Source organism: Columba livia, chromosome 1 (genome assembly GCF_036013475.1).
Source record: "Columba livia isolate bColLiv1 breed racing homer chromosome 1, bColLiv1.pat.W.v2, whole genome shotgun sequence".
In the NCBI taxonomy this organism is placed as follows: Eukaryota; Metazoa; Chordata; class Aves; order Columbiformes; family Columbidae; genus Columba; species Columba livia.
In genome coordinates this window covers 40323220-40335617 of record NC_088602.1, presented here as the reverse complement: position 1 = coordinate 40335617, position 12398 = coordinate 40323220, and positions in this window count along the sequence as shown.

Here is a 12398-nt window from a genome sequence, read left to right as displayed (position 1 = left end):
GTTTCTCTACCTCTTCCTCCTGCACAGAGCAGGGGGACAGGGAATGGGGGCTGTGGTCAATTAATCACATGTTGTCTCTGTCACTCCTTCCTTCTCTTCGATTGCTCCAGAGCTGGGCCCCTCCCACAGGATGCAGTTGTCTGTGAACTTCTTCAGTGTAAGTCCTTCCCATGGGCTGCAGTTCTTCACAAACTGCTTCAGTGTGGGTCCTTTCCACAGGGTGCAGTCCTTCAGAAGCAGACTGCTCAGCGTAGATTCCCCATGAGGTCACAAGTCCTGCCAGCATATCTACTCCAGCATTGACTCTTCTCTCCATGGGTCCATAGGTCCTGCTAGGAGCCTGCTGCAGTGCAGGCTTCCTGTGGGGTCACAGCCTCCTTCGGGTGCATCTGCCTGCTCTAGCGTGAGGTCCCCCACGGGCTGAAGGTGTACGTCTTCTCCACTGTGGACCCCCATGGGCTGCAGCGGGACAATCATCTTCACTGTGATCTTCACCACATGCTGCAGGGAAATCTCTGCTCCAGCTCCTGGAGCACATTCTTCACTGACCTTGGTGTCTGCAGAATTTTTTCTATCACATATTCACACTCCTCTCTCCACTGCTGTTGTGCAGCAGTTTTTTGTTTTGTTTTGTGTTGTTTGTTTTGGGTTTTTTTCCCCCCTTTCTTAAATATGTCATCACAGAGGTACTACCATCATCACTCAAGGGTTCAGCCTTGGCCAGCAGCAAGTTCATCTAGGAGCCAGCTGACATTGACTCTTTCGGACGTGGGGAAAGATTCTAAGAGCTTCCCACATAAGTTACCCTTGTAGCTCCCCCGCTACCAAAACCTTGCCATGCAAACCCAATACAACAGGAAAGTGTAGTGGCCAAGTTCCCTGACAAGCTTGATCTGGCAGACATCTAACATAAGTGGATCCCTGCCAATAAAGTCACAATTACTTTATTGAAAAAGAAAAGAACAACCTCCTCCCCTTAAAAACAGCACAAAAAACTCTAAAGAAATAATGACAACTTTCTTTTATACTATAAAATATGTGATGCGTGATGAGGATGAGGATGAGAAGACATTAATCTTTTATTGTATCTATACTCCTCCACGTTAAAGTTCTTCAAGTAAAGAAGGCTACAGTAAACTTTTCATTCAGTGCCCCTCACAGATCACTCAAGAAGATTTAGAAACCCAGAAGCATCTTCTTAGCCAGGAGTCAGAAATGGAAAGAACACATTATGTTAATTTAACTTGAGCATTAATAGCTTTATTGATATGGCAAGATGAGTAATTGCTGATTGAATTTTGACTTGATAAGGATCCAAGTCCTGCTTCGGACTGTAAGACTTGAGTGCAGAGGCTGACAGATGGTCATGGGTGATTCTTCCTAATTACGGAAAACTGAAGGAATCTATATGCAGAAATCATGTCTGGGTAGTTGTCCATGGAACATATGGCAGAACGCTAATGAATATGTACTTTACACTTATACATATTTTTTGACAGAGAACAGTTATTGACAGGCAGTATAATAAACAACAGTGGAATAAGGACCACGTGATTTAAGATTATGTTTTAAAAAAGTTTTCTAAAACAGATTTTTCATGTGTTTTGATCACTTGGCGTGCAAAGAGACTATCTTATCACTTGTGCAGCTTGGCAGGAAAAATAAGCATTGTACTTGCTACACACAACAATGCCTTTCTCTGGAGTCACAGAATCACAGAGTGTTAGGGATTGGAAGGGACCTCAAAACATCATCTAGTCCAATCCCCCTGCCGGAGCAGGAACACCCAGATGAGGTTACACAGGAATGTGTCCAGGTGGGTTTTGAATGTCTGCAGAGAAGGAGAGTCCACAGCCTCCCTGGGCAGCCTGTTCCAGTGCTCTGTCACCCTCACTGAAAAGAAGTTTCTTCTCAATTTTAGGTGGAACCTCTTGTGTTCCAGTTCGAACTCATTACCCCTTGTCCTACCATTGGTTGTTGTTATCATAGTATAAGATCAAATCTAAAGTGATGTGAATAAATTGTATGTATTTATGTAAACTGTTATTTGTAGACAAAACGAGGCAGGTTTTTCACTCTGTATGAAGAAGTATGTTTGCTATAAATCCATTCTGTGTCCTCTTTGTCAAAAATAGCCGAAAGAAATAAAACATGCAGCCACCTGGGAATTATCAGACAGCCTGCTCAGCAAAATAACTTCTGAGATGCACCTGTCTGAAGAATACATGATCTATTCCATGGCTTGCTGTCTGGAGTTCAGAAAGCAGTCCTTTTGACTTCCCATCTGTAACTATCTTTGCCTCCACAGGTTGAGTAACTGGGGTCACAGTTTGAAAAGGTAACTCTATGTTACAAGTGTTTTCCTTTTCAAACCTTCCAGTGAAAATTCTCAACAGTTTCTGCCACTGTAGTAACATTATCTTTGTATACTTTTCATATTAATAGTATATCCTTGCAGAATGATATTAACTTTGTAAATACGACTTTAATGAAGAATAATTGCCACCTACTCTGTAGCACTCTACTCTAGGTGAGTCCTATATTTTACAAGTGTCCTGGTTTTGTTAAAAACAAGAGAAGTTTATCTCTTAGTTATTTTTCCTTTCACCTAAAGTCTTTTTAGTAACTACACTTTTCTAAAGTAGGCTACATGTTTTGGTAGACATAGAAATTGAATGAAAGGTCTCTGATAAGGATACACCTCCCGTAAGTGAGAGGGGCAAGGAGGAGCGAACTGAACAGGTGATTAAAACTGACCAACTAAGTATTCCATCCCATTCATGTGAATCTTCATATCAAAGTGGGAGATCACAAGGATCTCATCCTCTTTTTCAACTATGGCCAACATCTCGGGAGGACGCTGCCTGCCGTTCCTGTGAACTGAGGCCTAGTGACAGGCTGAATCCAGTTCCTTTTTGCTGCAGAGTCCAACTCAGGCCTCCTGGAGCAGTGCTGATCTTTGTTGGGAAATTCAAGATTGGTTTTGGATATTTTGTATTATTTTCTCTATTTTATTACTAGCATTAGTAAAACATTTTTAATTTTTTCCATCTTCTCTCTTTTGGTCCTTCTTTGCCTTCCTATCACCTGAACTTAGTGGGGGGGGGGAGGGGGGGTGGCTAAAGGGGGCTGAGGGAAAGAGGGGGTTAACAAAGCACCTGCCATGGTTTATTGTTGCCCTGCAATCAAACCTTGACAGCAAGTTATCCCTGAGGAATTTTACCAATGTAACTTTCATCCACATTGACACTATCCTAAACACATATTCCTTCATGAAGTGCTGATAATCCTATCAGATAATTGCAGAAGTATTTCTGACTCAAAACAGCTTTTCTTGCCAGAGTACATACCACAACCTGTTCTCTGTAACACAGCAGATCCCAGCCTATGTTCCCTCTATATGTGAGGATGACCCAGGGTCATGATGGCATGACATCTAGTGCTTTCTGAATGGTGGTGCTTCTCAGACCCATAAAAAGACACACAGAAATCCTTATGAATGCTTCTGGCAACACAGATCCTCTTTCTTTCTGGTCAGAAGATTACCCAGGGACTCCCAGACAACTTCCTTAGTTCCTACTCTAAGTGAATTGTATCTGATATAGAGGCTATAGATTTAAAATATTTTGTAGTCATGAGAGGGAAACTGGTTTCAGAGGAAATCATCCTTTTGAAGTTCTTAAAAGTCTTATACCTTCACACAACCCTGTGGTATAAAATGCCTGTTTGTTAAAACACTTTCAGTAAAAAATATATTCCATCTGAATAATGGCCTGTGCATATGGGTGTTCAGCATAAAATATTCATGGTAGAAAAAAAGATACTTGTGGAAAATCAAGAATTTTTAAAAATTTAATCTTTATGAATTCATTAGATCACTTGCGAACCAAGACTTCATCGCTTCACGCACAGTACCTGCCAGAAAGGTAAAGGAAGCTGTAGGTATATGGTATTCAAATGTAATGCCAGAGACAAACACAGGCTTTTTTTTTTTTTCCTTTTTTTTTTTTTGTAGCAACAACAGAAAATATTACAACAAATAAGAAAACAATGATTATACCTTTATAAAGGAAAACAAACCTGAGGACACACCAACATGTTTCCAAATGAATTTAAAATAATTATTTTTTGAGACTGTACATTGAAAATATGTGTTTAGAGGTAGCAGCTTAGCTATTGGACATTCCGGCTTGTAAAAGTGTAATGGTGCAACTAAAAGGGAGAAATTTTAAACATTTATTTGAGAGAGAAAACAATAGCTTATAGAGGATAGAGTCTGAATAAATTAAACAGATGAAGGGAATATAGAAATATTTTTCTTTTAAAAACATAAAATAGAATAATACATACCTGTGAAAGCCAAGAAGGAATAAATGTAACCCAAAATGTTTTATTCAGAAAGGTAAATGTAAAGCATATTTATCTTTTAAAATACTTGTGGTAGAGTCAATCCTTTCAAAGTAAATTTTCAGTCCTTTCTGATATCGATGTCTACTAAACAAAGGAGCTAAAATAGAGAAAGGCAGACCATGAATTATAAATGTTCATAAGTATAGTAGTATCTTTGCATAAGATACTAGGACTTTTGCATATGAAGAAATCTCAGTTTTAAACCAGACAAGAGAAGCTTCTTTGTTCATGTTTTGAACATTACTTTTGAAGTGAATATCCATGATTTTAGATTAGTTTTCCTTTTAGTAGTGCAAAAATACAATACAATTAATGTCACAATAAAACATTACCTTTTAAATGCATATTTCATTGTTTGTTCTGAATATATGAATTTAAAACTAAGTAGAGTGCTACTAAACACACATAAACAAACAAACAAACAAAACAACAAAAGAAAACCAACCCCAAACCCTTGTATTTAAAAAATTATAATTTCTTTATTAAAGTATGCTTAGAGTCATAGGAAAACCTAAGACTAGAAGGACTCTCTGGGGAACTGATTGCAGACTGATTTTATCACATACTTTCTTGTCATATAAACATATGAATTTACTATGTTACTTCTCACATCTAAGAAATTATTCACAGAAGCATTACTGATGTAGAAAGTAATTCTTTTAGAGATTGAATGTTTTCTAATTGTCTTACAAAGGTGCTCATAGTCATCTTACAGCCATTAATGAACTAACATTATATTCAAATACAAACATGCTCTTCCTATAAGGTGTTACTATGGATGACATAATACTTTGATAGATTTAATTGTGGGGTATAGCTACAAAACTAATTAGTGTATATTATATAGTGTACATTGTCATGAGCATTTCTGCAGACATTCTATAAAATAATAACAAAAAATATTGTATCTTTGAAGTTCAGTAGAATTGCTCAGATATGTAAAGAAGGAGCCCATTCTCTGCTGAATACCTGTGTATGATTTATCCATAAATTCCAGGTTCTTTCTGCCATTCTGAAAGCACGAAGTATCCATAAACTCAAACTGAATGACCATTTAGGCCTCCTTTAATAAATTTTTGTTTACTGAATTGATACCAAAGCATATTGGTAGTTCTGTTCATGAAGGCTTTAAAATTAAATTTTTTACCATCTTATAACAATTCTGCAGTTTTATATTGAGTTCTTATGTAGAAACATCCACAGAAATTTTCAGTTAGATCTCAACACACATATAACCTTTCTTTTACAGTATTGTTTAGCACTAATATTTCAAAATATGTTAAATCCTGAATGGCTTTCTGTAGAGTTTTTGGCTGTGTGCTGTGAACAAGCCAGCGCTTGATGTGGCTGTGGTGCAGGCTAGCACCTGCATGGAGGTTTTTCCTAGAGACACCAAAGACTGAAAGGAAGTAAACAGAAGCTGGTCTGCCCTCGACCCAGGCTGCAGGAAGGGCACTGTCATCGCTGTACGTGAACAGCTCATGGACAGTGCCCTGCAGCTAATCACCACAGGCAGGGGACGCGTGACTGCAGAGAGTAACCAATCGTTGCCTGTATTTGTCGCATGGCCACTAAGCAAAGAGTATATAAGGGTTGTTAAAACGTGTGTTGGGGGACATTGATATTCAGTGTTGCTAAGAGTCCATTAAAGGGTATTGATGTTAAATTCATATTGAATTAGACTCATTACACTCGCCGGCCCGCCCGTCTGTGCTCAAAGAGGTCCTGCCGGCAATTTTGCATTCTCCACATCATACGTCAGCTTTCCTATAGGAATTTGAGTAATATATATTATTTTTAAAAGCCCTATATGTTGATTATTACATTAAAAATTAACTAATTTTCACATAGAAATTTATGAATTCAGGAGCGTATTTTGTACCAGTAAAATAAATCAAAAAAGTTAGATTCAGTATTTGGACATTTTTGTCACCTAAATTCTACTACTTACATGTTGTCTCTTGTTGGGGAATGGCTACGGGAAAAGGGGCATGGTTCCAGTGATCCTCTGTATCAGGAAAGTTTGTTCTAGTTAGCATGAGTAGGCCCCAGTAGGCCTCAGATGAGTTTCAGTAAACAACTTTCAGGAACCAGCTCTGGGAAAAGAAGGAACTTGCATACCAGAGAAACCGCAAGGAGGGTTGGGCTAATTATGTATTCTCTCCAATCATTGAATGACTAGTAGGCATAATTATCTGAAGGGCTATATGAGTGTGTGCAACTTATCAATAAATCGAAGTATGCTTTATCACTCATATTGAGTCGGCTGCATTTCTTCCTCCGCCTTCTCAGGTCAGGACTTAATGGTGGGGTTTCTCCCCGCAGTCTCTCTTGAAAATAAAGTAAAATAGAAGTGATCATATTATTTCATTCTGGTTAGGTTTTAGTTGTGGTTTTAGTAGCTTGTTTGGCGAAAATAACACTTCAGTGCTCAGTAGAGGTGAAGAAAACATATTTACTATTAAGAACTATTAGGAAAGGCATACAGAAAATGACACCCATGCAGTCATGTCACTACTAACAAATCCATGAACTGTCAGCATCTTGAATACCTTCTACGGTTCTGATCTCCCAAAAGATATTGTCCCCAAGAACTGGGAAAAAGATAAATTGGTCAAATGCCCAATCAAACAAATGAGGTCTATTCAGTCTGAAAAGTAAACAGCTGGAGATGAATAAGAGAGAAGTTATAAAACCATAAACAAGGTGGGAGAAATAAAATGGGAATGATTGTTCATTATTCCTTCCATTGATAGTCTGTTAGCACGCTAGCTATTACTGCTGGGAACATTTTAGTGTTCAAGGTAATCGTTTCCTCCTCCTCCATCCTGGGGCCTGTTTGGGTCTATTTTTAATGTTCTCCTATCACAGTCTGCTCCATTGTTGTGGGCTCTCAGCTGAAGTTTGAATGCTGCATGACAGCTTCTCCATGGAACAGGAAAGGAAAAGGTTAGAAGGGAGGAAATCTTTTCTTATTCATGACAACTACTTGTTTAATGGATTTCTGCATCTCATAGAATTTATACCTGTGGAGTTATTCAACTTGTCTTCAACAATGACATCTCATTTATGGACAATAATGGAAGAATATAGCTAGTAGGTAAAGTGTTATCTAAGCATGGCAGATCCAATCAATATAATGCATCTCAGTAACTACTGGATCTTAGTAAGCTGCAGAAGAATATGATGTTTTTGCTGTCTTGTCTATAACTTTCAGAACAGAAAATGGCACAGAATTTATTAACGAACCATAGTTACTATTACATGCCGTAATTATGCACCGTGGCAATCGATGTGAGTTTTGTCAATGACTTCATAAGTCAATCGAAGAGTTAATTTTCTTCTTTAACTGTTAAATGAAAAGCAAAGCTACATTCATTTCTCTTACATATTGTCTTCTACCATTTCTTCATCCTCCCAAATAAACCAAAGTATTCAAAAATATGAAAATATACTTATTAATAACAATTGTAACTTAGTAACTGTAAAGATAACTGAACCAACCAATAACTCTGTGTTCATTTTTCTACTAGAACCTTATCTGGGATCATAAGTGCTGTTCTCATGAGGATCCAAAATATTTCTAGCAACAAGTCTGGCCTTAATGACTAGTGGTTTTACCTCTTCTGAACCTTTCCAGTGATCCAAACCCCTGTTCTTATTGTTAGAGGATACATTGGCATCTCTTTAATGGTATATTTTTTCACTAAAAATAAGTCTTGCTCAGAACTGTGTCATAGACAACAGTGGATCCTGGATGATTGGGATGCTTTTGTCTGTCATAATATTCTGATCCTTATTACACTCACACTTGCCTGAACACTGCAGTGTTACTAACACACAAGATAGGCAACAAGTCACTGATTGACAGCACTGGGTTAAGCTAAGCAGAAATTTGAAGAAGCCTTGGGGAAGCAAGATGTTAAATATCAAACCAGTATTTGCAGACAGGTTTTGGCATGGCAGAAGAAAGAGAGTGGTAAGTTTGCTGAAGAGAAAAACAAAAAAGAGAATAATGGAACAGAAATGGAATTACTAGAGGACATGTCAGTAAACATTAAATGAAGAATATCTTTTGTTGCTTCCATGCTCTGCAGAGTAAGTGATTATAAAAACATGTGTTTTTCTTTAAACCCTCAGGCAATTATATTGGCACAGGTCTAACGCATACATTTGAAAGCTTTCCATTATGGATTACAAGGAGAGTTGGGTAACATATAACAAACCTGAAAAATGGACAAAATGAAAAAAAAAGGTTTGCTTAACTGTGATAAAATCAAATAGTCTTGTAATTTGCTTTAAATTAGAATAACTGCAACTCTGCAGATTACATGGTACTCAGCCTGTAAGCAGCTACTGCTACATGAGGGCAACAAATCTATAGTTTTAAAATTTATGGTAAGTCGCTTAATGTAATTTCATACTTCCTTATATCTTATTAGTTAAACATTATTGTAATAGGATTTAACATCTGATTCTAAGAAGTAAATAAATTGTTTTCTGTACCTCATTTAGACATATTTTAAAGAATAGTTTCACTTTTTCAAATGATGCTGGTATATATACAGCAATACATTATAACTTCATCGTTATCCTCCTGCATATAGATCATAAGGCAACAAATAAGACTAACTGTGCAATGCAGTTTGCCTAATTTGTTGCTGCAAGATTCATTACATCTGTCATACAATTAGAAAAAAATACATTTCATTTCACTGCCCCTGTCTCTACACAGACAGTGTAGAGTGTTTCTACACTCTACTGAAGCTTTAAATTAAAAGAAGTGATGAAACTTCTGCTTAAATCTTATCAAAACCCAGTTAGGTTAATTAAGCAGATGTCTAAATGTTTTGCTGAATAAGGAGGTGCTGGTGAGTTGAAGTCTATATCAACAGCAGAACAAATTCCAGATACTTAATATCTGGTTGTCTTCCGGGCACACACAGCAGCTTTGCATAGAAATGTGAATTCTATTGTGTAAGCATTGTATCTTCTGTAATGATTTTTCATTTGTCATTTTATTTCCACAAATAAAATAAAGATCAGATGAACATCAACTGAAGTATGATGGAATGGTGTAAAGAGCATCATCACAAGGAAAGCTCGATTACTGTCTTTATGGCAAGATCAACTGTTGATATTAGAAAGAATGGCCTGCTACAATACAGGGTGTTTCAAAAAGATGGACCCATTTTCAAAGCAGTGTATTTCACAAATCTGGTCCATGTTTTTGAAACACCCTGTAGTTTACTTCCAAAGGGGCAGGATATCACTCTATTTACAGACTTCATTCCTACCAAGTATGTCAAGAAGAGGGATAAGAAGTATATTTAAGTGTACATGGGAAAAGAAGATATTTTTATTTCAAAGGCATGCTGTAGCTCAGGAAATGATGACCATAACTAGTATATCTGTAAGAAGAAAGATTAATGCAGTGTTGAAATATTGTTCTTTTCTCTGCCATCAACATTCTTTTAATTCACAAAGATGTAGTAAAATATTATTTTCTTGGCAAATTTTGAAGACTTCTATTATCCAGCTATTTTTTCCTTTCTATGATACATAAACAATGAATGGCAAAAGTTTCAAGCTCTTGTTTTCTGATCAAAAATGCTCTTAATTGTTGTCTCAGATAAGTGGAATCCTGCAATTTCAAATGTCACTAGTGGATGGCCCAATTTAAAGGATTATCATGGAAAAGACACACTTGAAGAGTATATCCTTATGTCCTTTCAAGGTAAGCCTACACATGTATAACACTGAATATTGATGTAAAAAATGTAGGGAATTTCATTCCTTCGTATAAAAACAACATAGCACAAACTCCTAAATACTGTCATATTGTTTAATGACTTAGAGATTATACATGCTTGCACTGATTGAAAGACTTAATCATTGCTACATTTCAAACCTTAAAAGCTATGTAACTGTGCATTTTTGTAATTTGTTTTTATGACTTCTCTTTTTAAATGAAAAAATAAAGTGTATATTTAGTAGAAAGAAAATTTCCCAAGGCAATAGAACCCAATTTTTAGGGTTTGCATACCACAGGATGATATTTAGTCTTCAGATGAACACTTGTGAGGCTTATATTAAAGTCTAAGGGCAAGATCTGGTTCTTTATTATGAATAGTTGAAGGGATACATTTCTATACATTTATATAGCTGTTTTTGTCAAGAGACCTTAATGAAAGTAACTTTGTAAATTGAAATATTCACACACACATGTAGACACAACCCCCATGTCATGATGAGTTTAAATCTTGAGCTATTAGCCTCTAGTCAGTGTTCAAGAGGAAAATAAATATTGGAAACAGAATCCACTTTTATAATACTTACTTTTAAACCTGCCGGCCCATATCTGTGTTCATTGCATTGTAGTCCTCTCATGACTTCTTTGTCCCAAACCCTCAGATTCAAGGTTCACATTACTTATCATCCATCTAGAATTCCCTTCCTAAATTTCAGAAAGAAAACAGTAACTGAAAACAGAGGAAATAGAAAATCTGTTTTATATGTATAGCAATAAAAAGGTGAAGTTTATTTATTTGGAATGTCCCACACCTTGTGAGATTGCAAGGAAACAAGGAATGTGATCAAGAATATGCAGACATTGATACACTTTATAATTGCAACAGTTAAAATTGTTGACTATACTACAGTCTACAGTGGAACATTCAGGTACATGTTCATACAAATATATCTGAAAAACGTGTTTTAATGAAAAGGGAAAACTAGAATTAGAAACTCTTCTCCATTTACATAGAATACTGAAAATAAATTATTTTCTAGTATAGAGCCACCACATTCCATGAGGGAGTTGGCATACGGTGGCCACAAGAATAAAACCTCACATTCAGTGACATATAATATAAGCCTTGCTGCTACACATACACTCTACACACCTCATATCAATCAAGCTACCTGCCTCTCCAGCCCAGTTTAGACCAGCACCATTGACTGGGCCTAGTAGGACAGTCACTCTACCTGGTAGTCCTTGTCCTGAGTAGCATTGCAGTTTCTACATGTAGCAGTTTCACCTCATTTCAGCTTTCTACGCTATCTGATGACCACATGTATATTCACCTGATGAATTAGTTATTGTTTCAGTTACTAGTTGTTTTCTAAATTAAACAGTCAGTTTGAACCTTGAAGGCCCTACTAAACATGGAGCTGTGGGTCTATCTCTTTGCCTAATCACTAGTTACTAAATAATTTTCTAACAAGTTCTGATGTCCTGCCTCAAATGTGTTGTATTAGTGTGAATTTAGAAAGAATTATACAGCAAAGTTCATTTATAGCTCTGTTTTCCAGACAGGAAGATGTGGTGACTATCTCATGTACCTGAGTAGTCTTTTTGGATAGGCTTCATGCTGTGATGCTTTGCCATTCATCAGTCGCTTTCCTCATTTCCACTTATGCATTCACCTACAAAATACCTTATTTGCATGCCTCCCTAGAAAGAAGAGAAGGGAAGTGGAAAACAAAGTGACATTAAATAGCATTAACACATATACACTCTTTCTGTAGCTTGACTTCAGTTCCGGGGCTAACTAATGATAGCTACAGGGAGGATTTTGTCTGCTTTCCTACTAAGGTACAAAATGGTGTGCATGCTCTGGTGTTCTGAATTCCAATATTCAAGACAGGCATTTATCAGAGTGTATGTAGGATGTGTGCTGTTATTTTCTGTGAAACCCATAGCAGGAGGAAAGGAAAGAAAGAAATTATCATATTTGCAGTTCTGTACTTGTGTGGATGAAACTTCTAGGTACCATATCCAGACTTAGAAAGAAAATGGAATTGAAACCCTGCAAAAAAGTGGTTTTATATTTGTGAGAAAGGAGGCTTCCTGCTGATATTTTAATAGTTTGTATTCACTTGTATCATATAAGCAGTTGACTTAAAGGAATAAAGAAAAAGGAACCCTAAAAAAATGTTTCTACAGTATTTTTTATCCTCAAAAATAAATCACCAAACTTTTATAC